Raw genomic sequence first — 19,901 nt, 5'->3', positions numbered from 1 at the left:
AGTAAACCATAATTACAAAAGATACATGCACCCCAATGTTTCATTGCAGCACTATTTACAATAGCCAAGACATGGAAGCAACCTAAATGTCCATCAACACAGGAATGGATAAACAAGATGTGATACACACAGACACACACACACACACACACACACACACACAAAATGGAATATTACTCAGCCATAAAAAAGAATGAAATAATGCCATTTGCAGCAACATGAACAGACCTAGAGATTATCATACTAAGTGAAGTCAGTCAGACAGAGAAAGACAAATATCATATGATGTCACTTACATGTGGAATCTAAACAAATGATACAAATGAACTTATTTACAAAACAAAAACAGACCTACAGACTTCAAAAACAAACTTATGGTTACCAAAGGGGAAAGGTGGGAGGGGAGAGGGATAAATTAGGAGTTTGGGATTAACATATACACACTACTATAAATAAAATAGATAAATCAACAAGGACCTGCTGTATAGCACAGGGAACTTTACTCAATATTCTGTAATAACCTATATGGGAAAAGAATCTGAAAAAGAATGGAAATACGTATATGTATAACTGAATCACTTTTCTGTACACCTGAAACTAACACAACATTGTAAATCAACTATACTCCAATATAAAATAAAAATTAAACTTAAAAAAGAATAACTTCAACTGCAAAAAAAAAAAAAGAAAGGAGAAATGTACAAAGGAACCTAGAATATCTTATTATACCAGATATAAAGAAAGCTATCAAAGACTATTAGAGTCACGTTAAATGACTCTGGAGCCCACTAGTCAACAAGAACCATTGAGCAGGCCTGACTACTGCTCCATGGGATGGGAGACACCTGGGACGCTTGACTGCTGGACCCACAAGGACAGCAGGGACTGTAACCACCATTCAAACCTCCTCGTCAATCGCACAGTGTGGGCAAACCCCTGGTCCCAGGAATACGGCCTGGTGGGCCACAGGGGCCTGATGCCCAAGGGCAAGTGTGCAAGAGCTAACTGCAAACGTGTGTTCCACTGTGACTCAGCATCGAGGCTCCCTGGAATCAGTTCTCAGGTCTGGCTGTGTAGAGACAGATGAGGCCACAAAAAATTAAAAATGAACCGAAAAACCACTGAGCAGAGAGAGGGCAGTTTGAGCAACAGTAAGAATAAAAACTCCAACAAGAGGAAGATATATTAGGCTAATGATTTGTTGAAAATTAAAGCTTCTGAATTATAACACATTTCCCTTTCACATTTTTTTGACCCAGACAAATACCACGTTTATTTCACAAACACTGGGAAGATGGGTTGGAGGCAGAGGTGGGACACGGGTGCAAAGCTGCACACAGTCATCAGCAGCCCACAAGCCACACTGAGGGTCCAGCCAGGCAGTGCCTCCAAGTCCACAGGCAGCAGAAGTGAGCGCAGGGAGGGCCCTGAACACCAAGCCCCCTGAAAGCCGAAGGGGCACAGCTCCAGCTGTCCCGCGAAAACCACAAACAAACAAGAGTGGGGGGTGGCCCCGCCCACACAGACCGTCCAATCACCCATCTTCACTCTGGAGGTCTGAAGGATTGCAACCATGAGCCCAAAGAGGCCGATGGCGCTGCCAAAGATCTCCACGATGAGAATCTTTACAAAGAGGCTGGGGTTCTGCACATCAGCCAAGGTGGCTCCACTGCCCACGACGCCCACACAGACTCCACAGAAGAGGTTAGACAGGCCCAGTGTGAGGCCAGCCCCAAACATGGAGTAGCCTGCATGGTAGTTTTGATGGCCAACGGCCTTGGGGTCAGTAGCACTGCAAGGCTCAGCCACGTTGCTAATGACAATCGCCATGATGATGCCGTAGATGGCCACAGCCTCACAGAAGACGACGCTGATCAGGTTCTTGGTCTTAATCCTGGGGGCCTTCACCCCTTCCCCAGTGATGTAGATGCCCCATGCTGCCCCAACCACAGACAGGGAGATAGCTAGGCCAATGCCCAGGTTTGACCACATGACGGGGGAAGTCTCCGTCAGGAACCATGCCACATCAAAGCGGGAGCCCAAGTCAAAAATGGTGTAGCAGATTCCCACGACGAGCAGGCAGGCCCTGAAGGCTACGAAGACCCCGGAGTAGAGCAGCACTAGCCCCGTCATGGCGGCAACAACGCCATGGCGGGGCAGGAGCTCAAACCGCGTCCCTGCATCCGCTATCCACCCTGCAGCCTGTGGGCCCGCCCTGCAGCGTCACCTCCTCTTTCATTTTTATTGTGATTCCTTTTCCCTGTTATTTTTCATTGTACCAGTAACATTATTTTTAGAGGAAAAACACTGAAATACAAACATTAATATATGTATTTGAAAGTAGGTATTTTCCCAATACTAAGCACATGTTGTATCATGTATTTTCCATGTTGAAAATATTCTTCTCTCTGTGGGAGAGTACCAGCTGTTTACTGGTATGCAAAGGAACTTATTTTACCCTTAATCCACTGAATCTCCTAGGGGATACCACTGTAAAATATGTCAATGGTTTTTTTTTTCCTGGAAATGGTCTACTAAATAATCTCTTTTCTTTATTGTCTTCAGAAATTAAAACACTAGCATGAAAAATTTCAAAATTTCTTAATTATTTTTATTTGGGAAAAGTGTACTCATTAGAATATATGGAATATTAAACCCTAAATAAGAGGACTTTATATCAAAAGAAATATCATTAATCATCTAATGAATGTCAAAAATTCTATTTGTGTTCCTGCCAAAATACAGAAACTTATTTTTAAAAATTGAACTATTACTTTCTTTGTGTGTGTGTGTGTGTAATTCAGATTTTATTGCTTATTATATCATTCCATACAATTTTAAGTAAACAGACTTTGAGAAAATATACTGGGAATATTAAACAGATGATGGCAATATTGATGAAAATGTTCCAGTGTTTTACATAAGGTAGTATAAGAGGCACCACTGCCACCATCACCCTCCGAAATTTGTATGTTTCACATAAAAAGAGTAAAATAGTTCATTGGCATTTAACTAGCATTATTCTTTGTAATTTATGCACCAAGATACACCTAAACAACTGCAGAATCTTCAGAGCAAAACAAAGCATTTTCTTTCACTAGCAGATATAGCAGTTTCAGTTTCTTTAAAAAACAAGCAAACATGGGCTTCCCTGGTGGTGTGGTGGTTAAGAATCTGCCTGCCAATGCCGGGGACACGGGTTCGAGCCCTGGTCCGGGAAGATCCCACATGCCGCAGAGCAACTAAGCCTGTGTGCCACAACTACTGAGCCTGTGCTCTAGAGCCTGTGAGCCACAACTACTGAGCCCGCGAGCCACAACTACTGAAGCCCGCGCGCCTAGAGCCCATGCTCCACAACACGAGAAGCCACCACAGTGAGAAGCCCGCACACCGCAACGAAGAGTAGCCCCTGCTCGCCGCAACTAGAGAAGGCCCACACGCAGTAACAAAGACCCAATGCACCCAAGAATAAAAATAAAATTAAATAAATAAATTTAAAAACAAGCAAACAAATCAACACAACTACACACACAACCCCAAAACAAAAGTTGGCATATTTCAGTGGTCCTGAATTTTGATGTTTCTATTGTATTAATTAAAGAAATAAAATGTGATTCAGCATTTAAAAACGAGACTGATCTTCTTCACCATAATTATACTTACTTTATAATTCAAACGATTTAACTGAAGCCAATGTTAACCCAGCAAAAACCATGGATACAACTCAAACTGCTCTTTGGCTAAGGAAATTTCTTTAAAAGTTAACTATTCTTTAAAAACTCAAACCCAAGCTGCACAGGTGTAACTTTAAGAACCAACAACTGACCCTTCCAGAAACCACAGCAGTAGTTCCAAGTGTTTTGAAGCTGGGGAACATACACAGAATCACTGTAAATCGCACATACACATCAGTAACTTCCTGATAAAACTGTACTAATAGTTTGCTCTACTATGACTAAAAAAATAAATCAAGCAGGTACTACAGTTCAGCATTTAAAAGACTTCTATGCCTATTTTTACAAAGATGCTTGGGCTGAGACATACATTTGGATACCTGAAAACAAACAAGGCTTGAAATGTGGTTTTATGTGAAACCACTTAGAAGAACTCAGTTAACCAAAAACTAAAAATACACAACAGATAAATAGGAATTTATTAAAACCACTGTCTCTAACAATATAAAAATTAAATATTAAGGCATCTTTTACTCTCATCTTGGTGTATGCAGCAAAGAGAAGTGTTTTAAGTAGGAACCAGCACTTCTATTTCAAATGCTTTCTAACACATTTGGCAGATTTTTTTTCTTTCTCCTATTCCACATTCCATTGAAAGCTCTCATGATCAAACACCATGACCCAAACCAAGAGAAAAGTATAAACAGACATTGACTTATTAAAAAGCAGTTCACCCTTGAAAAATAAAAAGGAACTACAAAGAATATTCTGTATGGGGAACTTCCTGGCGGCCCAGTGGTTAGGACTCAGCGCTCTCACTGCCAAGGGCCCGGGTTTGATCCCTGGTCAGGGAACTAGGATCCCGCACGCTGCGCGGTGTGGGGAAAAAAAAGAATTATGCATAAAGTTCAAATACTAGTATTTAAATTTCTCTGAAGCAATTTGCCCTTCAGTAATTAAGAGAAAGAAGGGATGAAGACTTAAAGACGAGAAGCCTATTAATATGGATCACGCTGTGGACTCGTTCACTCGTAGTCTGCTCTGTTGAGATGAGAATTTGAAAAGGGCTTCATACTCCCTTAAAAAAAAAAATCACATTCACCAGAATAAGATCATTTAAATTAACACTGATTATATACAATTCCCCATATTTGTCCACTTATGAAGCTCAATTTCTTCATAAAATATACTAAACAGTAACATTTTCACCTTTTATTAAGGCAAGTTTGGGACTTTATGTTGGTAGAGTAATAGGCCATAGCATGGAATCTTGCCAGCCCTCCCGCCCCCATCAAGTGTGAATGTGATCAAGCCTCTACACCCAGCTACCAACCTATGAAACTACAGATGTTAGAAGAACATGTTAAATTATTTATGCCTAAAGGATCCAATCAGCAAAATCCAGATCTTGGAAAACTGTACAGGACAAATGACCCAGTTTCTTCAACAAATTGGAAAAAAATACAAAGTTGTAGAGGAGGAACCTATGGTGACTTGAAAGATTTATCAACTAATGGCATTGTGTAGACTTTAGTTCAGTACCAATTCAAACAAACTAAAAATAAATATGGCTCCACACAAACACCTGTACATAAGCAATTATTCGTAATAGCCAAAAAAATGGATAAACAAAGCCTGGTAAATCCATACAAAGGAATATTATTCGGCCACAACAAGGAATGAAGTCCTTATTCATGTTACAACAGATCAACCTTAAAAACTTTATACTAAGTGAGGGTGTTACCAAACCAGGTTTGTTCTGCCGGATGCGCAGAAAGTCAAAATGGTGAGATGCCGAGATTTGCAGCAAAGCGAGAAGACGGAAAGACAAATCTCAAACCTGCCTTCCCAAAGGCAAGGGGCTCAGGTATTTATGGGAAAAAGAACAAAGAAGCAGGGCAGTCCGAGGTGTGGAGGAAGAGGAAAGGTTATTGGAAAAAGGTGTGATAATTGTTCTGGGCAGGCCTCTGCACGTTCAATATGTCACAAGCAGATGCTCCCGCATGCCCAGTTGAAGGGTCAGTGGTCCTATCCAGTCCTAAGCAGCTTGGCTCAAACCAGACAGAGCTGACTCTTGGCTCAACTTGAAGCAGAGGCAGCTGACTCCAAGTTCCTGGAAAACACCTTGGGCAAACATATTGTTTAGGCTACGTGCTGCTTGGAGGACCTGAAAGTCTTAAAACCTTGATTAGTGAAGGCAGGTGACGTGGATTGCACCACGGTTTCAAATGAAGCCAAACATAAAAGACCACATATTGTAATTATTCCACTTATATGAAATATCCAGAAGAGGCATACCCACAGAAATTAATTTGGAAATGGGTAGTGACTGCTAATGGATACAGGGTTTCTTCTTGGTGTGATGAAACTAGTGGTGATGATTGTACAACTTTGTGAAAATACTATAAACCACTGGACTGTACACTTTAAAAGGGTGAATTTTATGGCATGTGAATTGTATCTCAGAAAATACAGCATTCATGGGACAAATGGAAATTTGAATAATGACTTGCTACTTGATAATATTATCAATTTATAATATTAAAAAATATTTATTTTTTGAGATACATTCTCAAAAATTTACAGATGAAATATGATGCTAGAATTCGCTTTAAAAATAATACAGAATAGGTGGGAAATCATTATTTTGAGTAAGGATTACATCAGGCAAGAATCATCAATGGATTCTGTAATGGTCCTAACATATGCCCACCAATTCTTTGATATTCTCCCTTCAAGAGTTGGAACTTTAGGGAATTCCCTGGCAGTCCAGTGGTTAGGACTCAGCACTTTCACTGCCAAGGGCACGGGTTCAATCCCTGGTCGGGGAACTAAGATCCCACAAGCCGCGCGGTGTGGCCATAAAAAAAAAAAAAAAAAAAAAAAGAGTTGTAACTTAAAAAAAAAAAAATTGGAGCTAAATTTCCCTTCCCTGGAATGTGGGCTGGACTTGGTTCCTCACTTCTAATGAGTTGACTGTAGTGGAGGTGACAGTGTGTGACTTCTAAGACTAGGTCACAAGGCTTTGCCCTCTCCTTGCCCTCTCAGGGATCACTTGCTCTAGATGAGGCCAGTACCATGCTATGAGGACACACAAGCAACCCCAGGGAGAGGCCCATGTGGCAAGGAACCAAGGCCTCCTCAGTTCCCACTAACTAAGATCCCATAGGCTGTACGGTGCGGCATTGAAAAAAAAAAAAAAAGCTCTGAAGAACACAATTGACAAAACTGGAATAAGAATGGTACAGTAGATAAAATTATTGAGTCAATGTTCAATTTACTGAGGTTGATAATTATACTATGGTCTATAAGAGAATATCCTTATTCTTAGGAAATACACAATGAAGTATTTAGGGATAAAGGATTGTGATGTATGTTGCCCTCAAATCATTCCCCCAAAAAAGTGTGTGTGTGTGTGTGTGTGTGTGTGTGTGTGTGTGTGTGTGAGACAGACCTACAAATGAAGCAAATGGAATAAATGTTAATAATAGATGAAAGTAAAGGGTAATGGGTATTTGGTTTTTTACTATTTTCATTTTTGCAACTTATATGTAGGTTTGAAATTATTTCCAAATAAAAACTTTAGAAAATCATATGGAGGGCTTCCCTGGTGGCACAGTGGTTAAGAATCCGCCTGCCAGGGGACACGGGTTCGAGCCCTGGTCTGGGAGGATCCCACATGCCGCGGAGCAACTAGGCCCGTGAGCCACAACTACTGAGCCTGCGCATCTGGAGCCTGTGCTCCGCAACGAGAGGCCGCGATAGTGAGAGGCCCGCGCACCGCGATGAAGAGTGGTCCCTGCTCGCTGCAACTGGAGAAAGCCCTCGCACGGAAATGAAGACCCAACACAGCCAAAAATAAATAAATAAGTAAATAAAATTAAAAAAAAAAAAGAAAAAAAAGAATCTGCCTACCAATGCAGGAGACACAGGTTCGAGCCCTGGTCCAGGAAGATCCCACATGCCGCGGAGCAACTAAGCCCATGCACCACAACTACTGACCTGCGCTCTAGAGCCCGAGAGCCACAACTACTGAGCCCTTGTGTCACAACTGCTGAAGCCTGCACGCCCTAGAGCCTGTGCTCTGCAAACAAGAGAAGCCACCACAATGAGAAGCCTGTGCACCAGAACAAAGAGTAGCCCCCGCTCACTGCAACTAGAGAAAGCCCGCGCACGGCAACAAGACCCAACGCAGACAAAAAAAAAAAAAAAAAAGAAAAAAAATCACATGGCAAAAATATTCTATGGGAGGGAGGAAAATAAGTGAGGGTAAAGATGAAATAAGATTGACTATAGGGGACTTCCCTAGCGGTCCAGTGGTTAAGGTTTCCAATGAATGGGTTGTGGGTTCGATCCCTGGTCGGGGAGCTAAGATCCCACATGCCTCAGGGCCAAAAAACCAAAACATAAAACAGAAGCAATACTGTAACAAGTTCAATAAAGACTTTAAAAATGATCCACATAAAAGAATCTTAAAAAAAAAAAAAAGATTGACTATAAATTGATGAGTACTGAAGCTGAGTGGTTTATTATAAAAAGCTTAGGAACTTCCCTGGTGGTCCAGCGGTTAAGACTGTGCTACCCCCAATGCAGGGAGCCTGGGTTTGATCCCTGGTCAGGGAACTAGATCCCACAGACCTGGCACAGCCAAATAAATAAAATTTTTTTTTTTTTTTAAAAAGGAAGTTTATTATACTCTCCTGACTACTTTTGTATGTATTTGAAAATTTCCATAATGAAGGTAAACAACAATGAAGCGACTGAACTTGAAGATCCCCTATGTCTCTCTGAGTTCAATGGTCTTTTTGAGCGTGGTGGGTTATGGATGATGTGAATTTGAGTTTCACCTTCGTTCAAGTTTTTCCTCCAAAAATTGGGGATAATAATTTCTACTAATAGGATTATTAACTTTATATTACACATGTCAAAGTTGTTAGCACATTTTCTAGCATATCCAATTGTTCAATATGTGTCAGTAATAATTATTACTATTGGATGAATAAGTGAAATATAAAGATTAATTTCCACTTGAGTTTAAAAGAAGTATTGTCTTCGGAGTTTGCTGTTAAGGGATTAGACCTGCATAACCACGATCATTATAGGCATGAGGTATTGGAATAGGTTCACCCTGGGTGCTGCGGAAAGAACAACGTCCTTATAATTAATTAGGTTGACTCCTATGTGTTAAGAAATTTTTTTTTTAACAGGATGTAACAGAGTCCTCTATTTACCCAAAATATCTTGTACAGAGCCCCCAGTAAAAGTACAAGACATAAAATTAGGCTTTTCCATCATTAAACAAAGGACTGGTGGAATCAAGCCTGCATTAAAAGTTGTGGTAAAACACACATAAAATTTACCACGTTAAGTGTTTTTAAGTATACAGTTCGGTGGCATTAAGTACATTCAAACTGTTGTACAACCATCACCACCATACACCTCCAGAACTTTTTATCTTGCAAAACTGAAACTCTGTACCTATTAAACAATATAGCTCCCCATTCCTCCCTCGCCCCAGCCTCTGGCAACCACCCTTCTGATTTCAGTCTCTGTGAGTTTGACTATTCCAGGTAACTCACACCAGGGGAATCAATACAGTAGTTGCCCTTTTGTGACTGGCTTATTTCACTGAACGTAATGTTCTCGTGGTTCATCCACACTGCAGCATGTATCAGGTTTCTTCCCTTTTTAAGGCTGAATAATATTCCATTGTATGTATATGTATCCACCACATTTTGTTTATCCAGCGATGGACACTTGGGTTGTGCACACCCCGTGATGACTGTGAAAAATGCTGCTATGAACTTGGGTGTACACATATCTCCGCCAGTCCCAGCTTTCAATTTCAAGCTTGGATGTTTACAATTTGTGGGAGAAAGTTATATTTTAAATTCCTCTTACCATCTGGCATTTAATTTGTTTGTTTGATGTGTTTAAGTGACCTGTAAGGGGACAATGATAATGCTTTTCCTGATAAAATACTAACATGAATGGTCTTGACCTATTCATAATAGCTAAGCTTCCGTTTCATTTCAGGTGAGTTCCTTCATGTGCAACACTACTCACATGACTACTGGAAAGTTATTTCTATTGGAGGGATTTGAAATAGCAACCTTGTTTTAGGCTTTGGATGCTGGGTGAGGATGGGGAAAACTGAAGCTGGTCAAGTTCATGGGAAAGGGCCTGGTTTCTCTTCAGCAAAAAGTCTTCCTCTTTGAGGCCTGAGAACTGTTACTTGCTCACATTTGATTTTCCCCGTGCACCCCTGTACGATGGCACTTCTTCCCTCTTTCCTGGAGGGTTACATAATTATGCAGCTCGACATCGTGGGCCTTTTTCCCCCGGACAGTACTTTCTGGAACTGCTCGATTTCCAGATGAGAACTGTTTATTCTGGATCAGACTTAATTTGGTCATCTGAATTCTCTTGGGTATGGAGAGTTTTTCTTACCCTTGGCCTACTTTTTGTGGTGCTAAATATCCTCTCACAGTTTCACCAAGCACTTTGTAAGACAGAAAGAGTTGAAAGCACTGCTTCTTTTGCTTTCTCAGTTCCTCCGGCTGTTTCAGTGCATCAGTTACATGGTGCTTCTCGGTAAGCCACAACCACAGAGGAAAGAAAGGAAGGTTTTGTTCATGTCACAATGTAAATCAAGTGCCTACTATGTGCCCTGCTCCAGTCCTCATAGTTCATTACAAAACCGCAACAGTAAGGATGGTGATGGAAATACATTCAGGGTCCAGCTGGGGGAAAAAAGGCACTGAAGGCCTGAGAGGCTCTAATTACCATGCAGTGTGCTTGTATTCTGTGCCCTGGCACAGTTCAGAAGCAGAAAATCACCACTGTGTTATTGACCTCATATATCAACTCATTTTTCCATGTTCCCATAGCAACGTGGGAGAAACTGAGAAAAGACATAGGAAAGAGGAAGAAGAAACGCAGGGGAAGCAAGCTGGCCTCCTGCTTCCTCTGTATACTTCAGTAGGTTCTGCATTTTCTCTTCTCCTCGTTACCCCAGTTTCTACAGTGATTGTTCTGATAGCTGTCAAATGTGACAATGAGCGTCGCACTCACTAGTATAACACTGAAGCATCATAACTCAGTCCTCTGTTGGTTGTTCCCAGTGTTTCATTTTTCACTATAATGAAAAATGCTATGACAAAGAACTCCATGCACATGCCTTTTTTTTTTTTTTTTTTTTTGCCTTTTGGATTATTTCCTTGATATTAACTCTTAGGAATGGAATGCCAATCAGGCTTGGGGGGAATTAAGTCCGTTTACATTGAGTTGGACGCTCTCCTGATGAAGGTACAGGGTCATAAAAATGTTCATGCCTGCGTTTTTGACACTCCTTAAAAGTGCATCTTGTTGAAAGCAATGAAATAAGCATTAGCTTAACATTCAAACACACTCAAAAAAGAACTCCGCTGGAGTGTGCAGGAACTCGATACAGCACAGGAAGCACTGCGTCATGGAGACCTAAATAAGGAAGGAATAAACAGTCAAGTGCTGGGGAAGGCATCCTCTTCAGTCAGTCATCATCCGGGAGGATTTTGTTGGAGCAGCTTCCCACCTAAGAGAGGATGTGAAAACCACCAATCTACCTCCTTTCTTTTATTCAGAACATAGGCCCAGAGAAGTCTTTTTTTAACATGCCCAAGGTCACATAACAGTCTAGGACTGTATTCTGCCTTCAGCTTTTGGGGTTCTCTGTACAGAAATGCTGTCCTAGTAAGTAAGGGAAACTGAGGTAGCGATTGGAACCCAGGGGAGGAGGCCCTGAGGGAAGCGGCCCACGTGCTTCCTTGGGCCTTTCCTCTCTCCTCTTCCCATCTCTTTCCCAGCCTAGAGGGATGAGAAACACCATCTTAAATCGGCTGGTGGAGTGTTCATTTTATTGTTATCCTTTATACCCTACACATTGGATAAAAATTCATTTGAATCTCTTCAGTTGTTAATTTATAAAGAATTAAAAATTGTTGAAAGCAAATGTGTGTTCAAAGCTAACTGCGTATCAGATACACTGCCCGTGGGTGTGCTTAGGAAATTCACTTTCCTTTTATATCCAATTATGCTGTTCATTTCTGGTCCCCCCTCCTCAAACCCTAGGAATTCACACCATTTTCTTCATTTTCCTTTCATCTGTCTGTGGACTGTGACCTTTCACCTTCCAGTTACATATATCTTCTCCCTTCTCCGAAAGTCACAAATCAGAACTGTCCGTGCATCCAGTGTTTACTAAGGGCTTACTACGTCCCAGGCACTGTTCTAGTCCCTGACGACACAGCAGTGAATAAATCAGAAAGAAATCCCTCCTCACTTTCTATGGGGGAAGATGGACAATAAACCAATATGAACACAAATAAACGCATCGACAACCCATTCATCATCTAAACCCACCGCACCCATGGGAAACCCAAGCTTCAGAGATGGTGAGTAATAAGCAAGTGTGGGTGCTGGATTTCAAACCCAGGCCTGTCTACATCCAATTTATGAGATCCTAACTTGTAAGCTACAAAGCCCTGAGCAAAAGCAAAGACTGATGCTGATTACTGTTGCCAAAGTCTAGCAAAATGAAAATGCAGGCACTTTTTTTGGTAATTTTCACTTGTCAGAGACACCAGCTTTTTTGGGTTTGCAGTTTTCTTGAAAGATGCACCTGAAAAATGGAAACCATATTCCTTCCATTGACCATGCCTACCTAACTCCAGAAACAAATTACAGTTTGAAATGGTTGGGGTTTTTTATGATTAAAAATTTTTTTAATGTGTCTTATGTGTACAATTTGATTTTAACTATGTATATACTTATGAAACCACATAGATCAAGTGAAATAGTTGATTTTAATCAACACTATGCTTGGCCTTGATATCTGTCACAGCTTGAAAGCGGATAAAGTATCTTCTGGTCCCCAAAGAAAACAACTTGATGTTTCTATTCGAAATGCTTTGTTTTGTGAAGGTGATATAAAGGCAATTGCACTTTCCAAAACTTTCCAGCTTACTTGATGGAAAGTATTTCATACTCCTGACCCTGGGAAGGCAGCCACCTCATCCAACAGAAGTCCTCAACATACAGATGACCCCTTACAGGTACTTCTTTTCCTTCCTGTATCGGCGGGGATTTCCCCCCTCCTCATTCTTTTCCTTAATCCTTGTATTCTCACCAAGAGTGATCTCCGGTGGTTTCTATACTTCTCAGGTTCCTTCTGGCTTTAGCATCCCCAAAGACTGTTCTCTTCCTTCTTTCTCCTCTGTCATCACTCCATAACCCTTCCTAGGCTATACTCACTGACCTGCTCTTCTGCATCACAGGCCACAGGCCCCCCTAGGGTGGACTGAAAATCTGCTCTTATCTTTACTGTCTCTACTCAAAATCTTACCATCTTCACTCAAGGAGCAGTGTGAATGCCACCTCCTACAGGAAGCCTTCTCTGATTGTCCTAGCTGAAAGGACTGCCATGGCACTTTACTGGACCTCTCAAGACACTCATCACATTTTTCACTATCAAATTTTTTTATCAGATCTCTTGTCTCCTGGAGCCCCGACAGCATCTCACCCACAGCAAGTGGTTTTGTGACTGAATCTTGACTTACTCCTGCTGGGGCTGTGCAGACAGGAGCTATGTTTTCAGCTGTCAAGTTGTAAGTTACATTCTTCTGTCTGTTGTGTGGAGCATTGCAGTTCTCTAGCACCTTCTACTATACTTCGGTACATACTCTGGCTCTCTGACATGCAGGCTTTTATGAGCTGAGACACAGCTCCCACAAACAACATTGTCCATTTAGGAAACCCGTTCTGCATTCCCTAAGAATTGTATCAGAAACCTTGGAAATACAATCTGCTCTTCAAGTGAGAATAGTCACAGAATTTAACCTGATAACTTAAAAGGAAACAAAAAAAACTTTTTCCAACCAGGAGTAGTGACTAGTATCCTTCATTTCCAAGGAGACCCAAGAAGAAAAATTCTAAGGATTCATTAAGCCCAGATGCTCAAAGGAGTGGAATTAATGGCACACAAAATAAAAATGTTTTAAACTTCGAGTCCCAAAATGCAGGATCTATCACTAATAGAAAAACACACTTTAAAAGTTGTAAAATATAAGATTTTAAAATTTCAGGGACTTCACTGGTGGCACAGCGGTTAAGAATCTGCCGGCCAATGCAGGGGACACGGGTTCGAGCCCTAGTCTGGGAAGATCCCACATGCCGCAGAGAAACTAAGCCCGTGGGCCACAATGACTGAGCCTGCGTTCTAGAACCCACGAGCCACAACTACTGAACCTGCACGCCACAACTACTGAAGCCCACGTGCCTAGAGCCCCTGCTCTGCAACAAGAGAAGCCACCACAATGAGAAGCCCGCGCACCGCAATGAAGAGTAGCCCCCGCTCGCCACAACTAGAGAAAGCCTGCACACAGCAACCAAGACCCAACACAGCCAAAAATAAATAAATAAATTTATATGTATTAAAAAAAAGATTTTAAAATTTCAGTCCTTGAGCTTTTAAATGACCATAAAGTGGGTGACACACAAAAAATACTAATTTATCTTCATCTGTTAAAACCTTACCTGGAATTTCCATTTGTAAGGCATTTAGTGGGAGTGAATGATCTATCGAGGGCACTGAGGCTTTGGCGTTTAACAGATGATCTTGTCCGAAGAACCAGTTCAGGATTCCTGCAGCTGAAGACGGTGCAGCGTAACTTCTGTCTCCGTGGTTTCTAGGAAGTGCTGCTGACTGACTGTTTTCTAGGGCAGAGCCAGGGGGCAGGTGGAAAGGCTACTTTTCAGATTATCTTCTGTCCTACTTTGGGCTAATCATTCCTCAGCGCACATGGCTCATCTGGTAATGTTGATCAGAATAAAAATTTCATGGATTAGATCACATATAAATGAAAGTCCGGATGTTAACTGCAGATGGACTTTTGAACATACGAAGTATTCCCTTCCTGCTTGTAAACTTCAGGAAGAAAAAGTGAGTTTCACCCAGGTTTATCAACATGGTGGTGGCGGCACGGGTGTCTTGTGTCTCCCCTTTGCCAAAAAGAGTAACTTCAGCAGATGCTGAAGTGTCCTCCGTGCTCTCCCAGCACCGCCCACAATCACTTTAGAGCCGCTCCTCGTTCACAAGCCCCCGCGAGTCTAACTGCTGGGGAAATCAAAGGAAAAGAGTTATCAGGGTGATATCAGGGTGACTGGTTTTTGACTGAGGGCTGGGCCCATAGGAGTTCTGTTGTTGGGCCCATTGTTTGGGGCAAATGGGATTGAAAGCTGTACAAAGCTAAGAGATTGGGCCCTTGAGGAAAGGAAGGCGGTGATTGCTGAGTTCAGAGAAACATCACTAGAGCTAATGGTTGTGCAAATACAGTGGCACCCAACCCAGAATGAACTCTCTCGAATGCAGCACCCAACCTGCCACTTGCCCTTGGAGAGCCCTTTAAGGTTTTCCCCTGCCCTTTTAGATCAAGTCCACCTGGCTCTGCCAGGCTGACAGGGATCTCTTTTTCCAAACCTGGCCTTATCTTACAGCCTCATCTCTTGCCCATCCCCCCTTGCCATTTAGGTTCCAGCCACACCAAAGAACATTCACTGCTTCCCAGTCTTTGCCTATGTTGTTCTCCTAGGCCCTGGAGCCCTTTGTATCTAAACCCACCTCACTCCTAAAACTATCACTTAGCCTTCAGGGGAAGAGACATCTACTGACCCCTGTCAAAAAGGAGCTGGCCACCATGCTGTGCTCAAACACACTGGGCTGACCTTTGACCCAGCCTCTTTACCCTCTATGGTAACCATCCATTCTCCCCCTGCTATGTGGGTGGCATGTAGGGTGGCATGTACTGTGTGTGTACACAGTAGGCACTCAAATACTTGATGGGAAGAAGGTAGGGTTTAAAATGCAGTGTGAGGGACTTGGGTTAGTTTTGAAAGTGACTTCCCAGGGCAAGTAGCCAAAGATGTATACATCTTGGATCTCTGGAGGCCAGTGTGAGTCTCTGCTTCGGTGTTAAAAGTCCTTAGGGCTTGTGGCTGCCCAGGACAGTTCTGGACATACCGGACATTTATGTGATTGCTAGACTTGGCGAACATCAGCCCTTCAAAGTAAAAAAAATTGGGTTCCTTCCTCTGTCTTCAAAAACTCATGCTGAGGCAAAGTTTTGCACAGGACCTGTAACAAAATGAGAAAAATATGGACAAATTAAACTCATACAACACAAAGAGGTACTCATTTGATTTAAAGGATTCTCCTTTACTCTGACCCTATGCTCTTCCCATGTTTTGGGATTAAAACGTCTTTGTAAAAAGTGACAGTGATAAGAGAAAGACAAATATCATATGATATGGTTTATATATGGAATCTAAAGAACTGATACAAATGAACTTATTTGCAAAACAGAAATAGACTCACAGACATAGAAAACAAACTTACGGTTACCAAAGGGGAAAGGGGACAGGGGAGGGATAAATTAGATGTTTGGGATTAAAATATACACACTACTATATATAAAATAGATAACCAACAAGAACCTACTGTATAGCACAGGGAACTCTACTCAATATCTTGTAATAACCTATAATGGAAAATAATCTAAAAAACAGTGTGTGTATATATATATGTATATTATATATATATAATATATATATATAAAACTGAATCACTTTGCTGTATACCTGAAACTAACACAACATTGTAAATCAACTATATTTCAATGAGGTTTTTAAAAACCAATAAATAAATAAATAAAATAAAAATAAATAAATAGAGTCCTTACTTGGCAAAATAAGAAGTGCCAAAACTTTCTAGCCATATTGGGTAGGGGAGGGGGGGAGTGGGGACTGGGAAAGAAATTTCACGTGAAGAAAGCCCTAAATGTGAAAGGCAAAACTGAAAAACTCCTAGAAGATTATAGAGAATATCCTTATGACCTTGAGGTAGACAAAAGTTTCCTAAATAAAACACAAAAAGATATGATTTCCTCTAATCATAAGAGGAAAGATAAATTTGACTACATTAAGAACTCTATTCATCAAGAGACCATAAAGAATGAAGGTAAGTCACAGAATGAGTATTTGCAACACACATAATTGACAAAGAAATAGTATCCAGAAATCTATCTACCTATCTGTATCTATCTATATATATATAGATTGATGTATACACACATACATACACACTCATAAAATTAAAACTCAAGCAAATAAGAAACAGATAACCTAACAGAAAAATGGGTAAAAGACGAATAGGCATTTCACAGAAGTGGAAATCTAAATAGTCAATAAGTAAATTAAAAAGTACTCAATTTTATTTGTACACAGGGAAATGCAAATTAAAACCCACCATGAGATACCATCTTACACCCATCAAATCAGCAGAAATTTAAATTCCTGGTGATACCAAAGCACTGGAGACAATGTGGAACAATGTTGTTCTCATTCCCTGCTGGTGGGAGGGTGAAATGGTATCATCCCTTTGAAAAACAGGTTGGCATTAACTAACAAGTTCGAAGAGATACATATTCCCATGACCCTGCAGTTTCATTCCCACATTTATACCCTAGAGAAAACGTGCACAGGTGCACTGGGAGATGCATACTAGAAGGGTCAGAGCAGCACGGCTCTTCACATTAGCTTCAAACCAGAAACAGCCGACGCCCACCCACAGCAGACTGGATAAACCGTGGCACAGTCGTACAGTGGAACAGCTGATAAAGCAGTGAAAGAGAATGATCTCCTACAACCAAAATTAAGCAGAAAAAGACAATACGAATGGTGTGATACCGTTTATACAAGTTTAAACACAGACAAAAAATAACAATGCTGTTTGGGATACATACGCAGGAAGGAGGAGGTCGAATTATAAGGAAATGATTATCTCAAAAATCAGAAAACCAAACACATCTGGAGAAGGAAGAATTATGATCTGGGAGAGACACAAGGGGCGGGGCATTTTAGGTGCGGGCAATATCCTATTTCTTGCCTGGGTACTAGTTGTGTGATTGGTTAAGCTTAATGTATACGTTTCTTTTCTGTGTGTGTATTTCGCACTGAAGTTGCCCATCCCTTTCTTAGAGTTTTACTGGTTGAAAATTTCCAAGACGGAAGCACCTATTTGCGAGGTGCTCAATAAAAGCTGAGTCCAAGTATTTTAGAAAGAACTCAGAGTAGCCCCAGGGGAGACTTTGAGAAGCAAGGGAGGCTGGAGCTGACCTTCTGTTAAGTGTCTATTAGGGGTTCTCTCAATAATGCTTCTCCAACAACTAGAGGGGTGGGAAAGCGTGACCACAGCAAAGGTGTCACTTAGCCAGGGGGCTTGTGGAGGCCAGGGTGTCAGGGGAGAAGTTTGGGATGTTACTGTGTGGTGGACCCTGAGTGCCTGATTTAGGAATCTGGATTTAATTCTGTAGACAGTAAGTAGACTTGGAGGATTACCATGCAGCAAAGGGGCAATTAAAAATACCCTAATGTCTTAGGGAGATGATTCTGGGTGTGAGGGGTAGGGCGGACTGAGAGTAGAGAAACCGATAAAGGCTCAGGCGTAATGGACCAGGAATGACGCAAGTGAAGTCAGAAAGAGATGGAACGAAGACGAGTTACTGAGGAAGAACAGTAAGAACTTAGTGACTGAACAGACTTTTTCAAAAACTTATTTTCTGTTCTTTCCCAGCCCTTCCATTCTAAAGCTAACTCAGGAGAGATTCTGCTTTACAAGGACAAGTGGCTGGAACCACACAAGGTCAGAAGAGGACTAGCAGACACACTGATTTGATGCCGAGAGCCCGACTGAAGGCTTCAAAATTCCCTGCAACTACCTGAGAGTATTGCGGGTGTGGGGGGGGGGGCGGGCAGGGAGGACACAGAGGGTGGAGCCTTTTCAGCAGCAGCAGAGTTGTTTAATGGCGAGCAAGGAGTTTTTAACTTTTCATTATGGAAATTCTCAAACATACATGACACCAGAATAGTCTAGCGAACCCCTGTGTACTCATCTCCTGGCTTCAACAATGATCAATATTTTATCGAGTGGCTTTCGCCATTTTCCCACCCTCCACATCAATGTGCCCCAGGAGGGAAGCCAGGTCTGGTGAAGGGTAAAACATATACACATTTAGAAACATCTGAATCTTAGTTTTTGTGTTATGCTGGGAGGTCAGTGGTTCCACAGCAGGTATACATGGGATCAAGAGCAAAGAGCACGACCATCTGGCTTTCCTGCCCCGGACACTGTCTGGCCTCTGACTCCACAGCCACACGAAGCGTGTTACCTGTGCCGGATGACCAGACCTGAGCCGCCTCGACTGCAGTCGGCTGTCAGTCACGCGACTGGAGGGTCATCTGGGGATTTGCCGATTGTGAACTTGGACAGATCAGTCCTGCTGCAGAGCGGTTCCCCAAGCCTGTGATTACCACAGGAGGAGATGAGCCCTTCACAAAGTGTGGTTCCTTGGAAGAAACTGGCTCTATAATCATGCTCCTTCCAGATGTGGCCAGGTTTGATCACTGCAACTCCCATCCTATCAGAATGAAGAGCAGGCAGCTCTGACCTGGGAGACGATGGGGGACCATCCCCTCACCACGGCAGAGCCTGAAGAGCAGCTGGAACAGGTCCTCGGAAAAGGGAGATGTTGGCGGCGTCCAGCTCTACTGCCCGAGTCACCTTGTCAGCTCCAGGCAGCAACAATCCACGCTGTAAGAACACTGGTACCTTAAATTTAACCCTGTACTCAAGGCAGCGCACATTCCTGGGAGCAAAGACATTTGTCTCCTTCTTCTGTGAAGCTGTTTTGCAAAACAGCTGTAAGGAAACCATGGTACATGGAAATACATATGTGAAAATGTGCTAGGAGTCCTCAGTGGAAATGTCAAGGTTATTTTGAAGCTCACCAGTACGGATGGAAAAATGGGTTGCTTGGGACAACATCCTAGTCCCCTGGGGATTTCTGTCCATGAGCATGTGACAAGACGTTACTGCACGACCAAACTCCGTTTGGTTGTACTTTGTGCAGCCCCAGGCACTAAACATTCTTGCTGCGAGGGTCACCACCTCACAAACTGAAGCACCACCACAAGTATTTTCAAAATGAGAGAGTAAAAAGAACGAGCAATGAGTCCTTTAGTTCCGCTGGTTTCCTAATAAACAAGGCTGGCCCTTCTGTCCAACTGTGAAGCAGGCCAGAAACCACACTGACAACATGAAGGGTACTTCTAGAAAAACAGGCCAAGTCCACTGTA

At 42.1% G+C, this 19,901-nt stretch overlaps 1 pseudogene across 1 annotated transcript; it reads right to left on the bottom strand.

The window, feature by feature from the left end:
• Positions 1-1,245: 1,245 nt before the first annotated feature.
• LOC309632215 (V-type proton ATPase 21 kDa proteolipid subunit c'' pseudogene) lies at positions 1,246-14,253 on the bottom strand (annotated as a pseudogene). The gene has a single exon. The product of its transcript is annotated as a V-type proton ATPase 21 kDa proteolipid subunit c'' pseudogene (transcript).
• Positions 14,254-19,901: the final 5,648 nt, after the last annotated feature.

Source organism: Balaenoptera borealis (genome assembly GCF_965194805.1).
Source record: "Balaenoptera borealis genome assembly, chromosome: 7".
NCBI lineage: Eukaryota > Metazoa > Chordata > Mammalia > Artiodactyla > Balaenopteridae > Balaenoptera > Balaenoptera borealis.
Note: the sequence above shows the minus strand (reverse complement) of the source record. Positions and strands in the feature narration are given on the sequence as shown.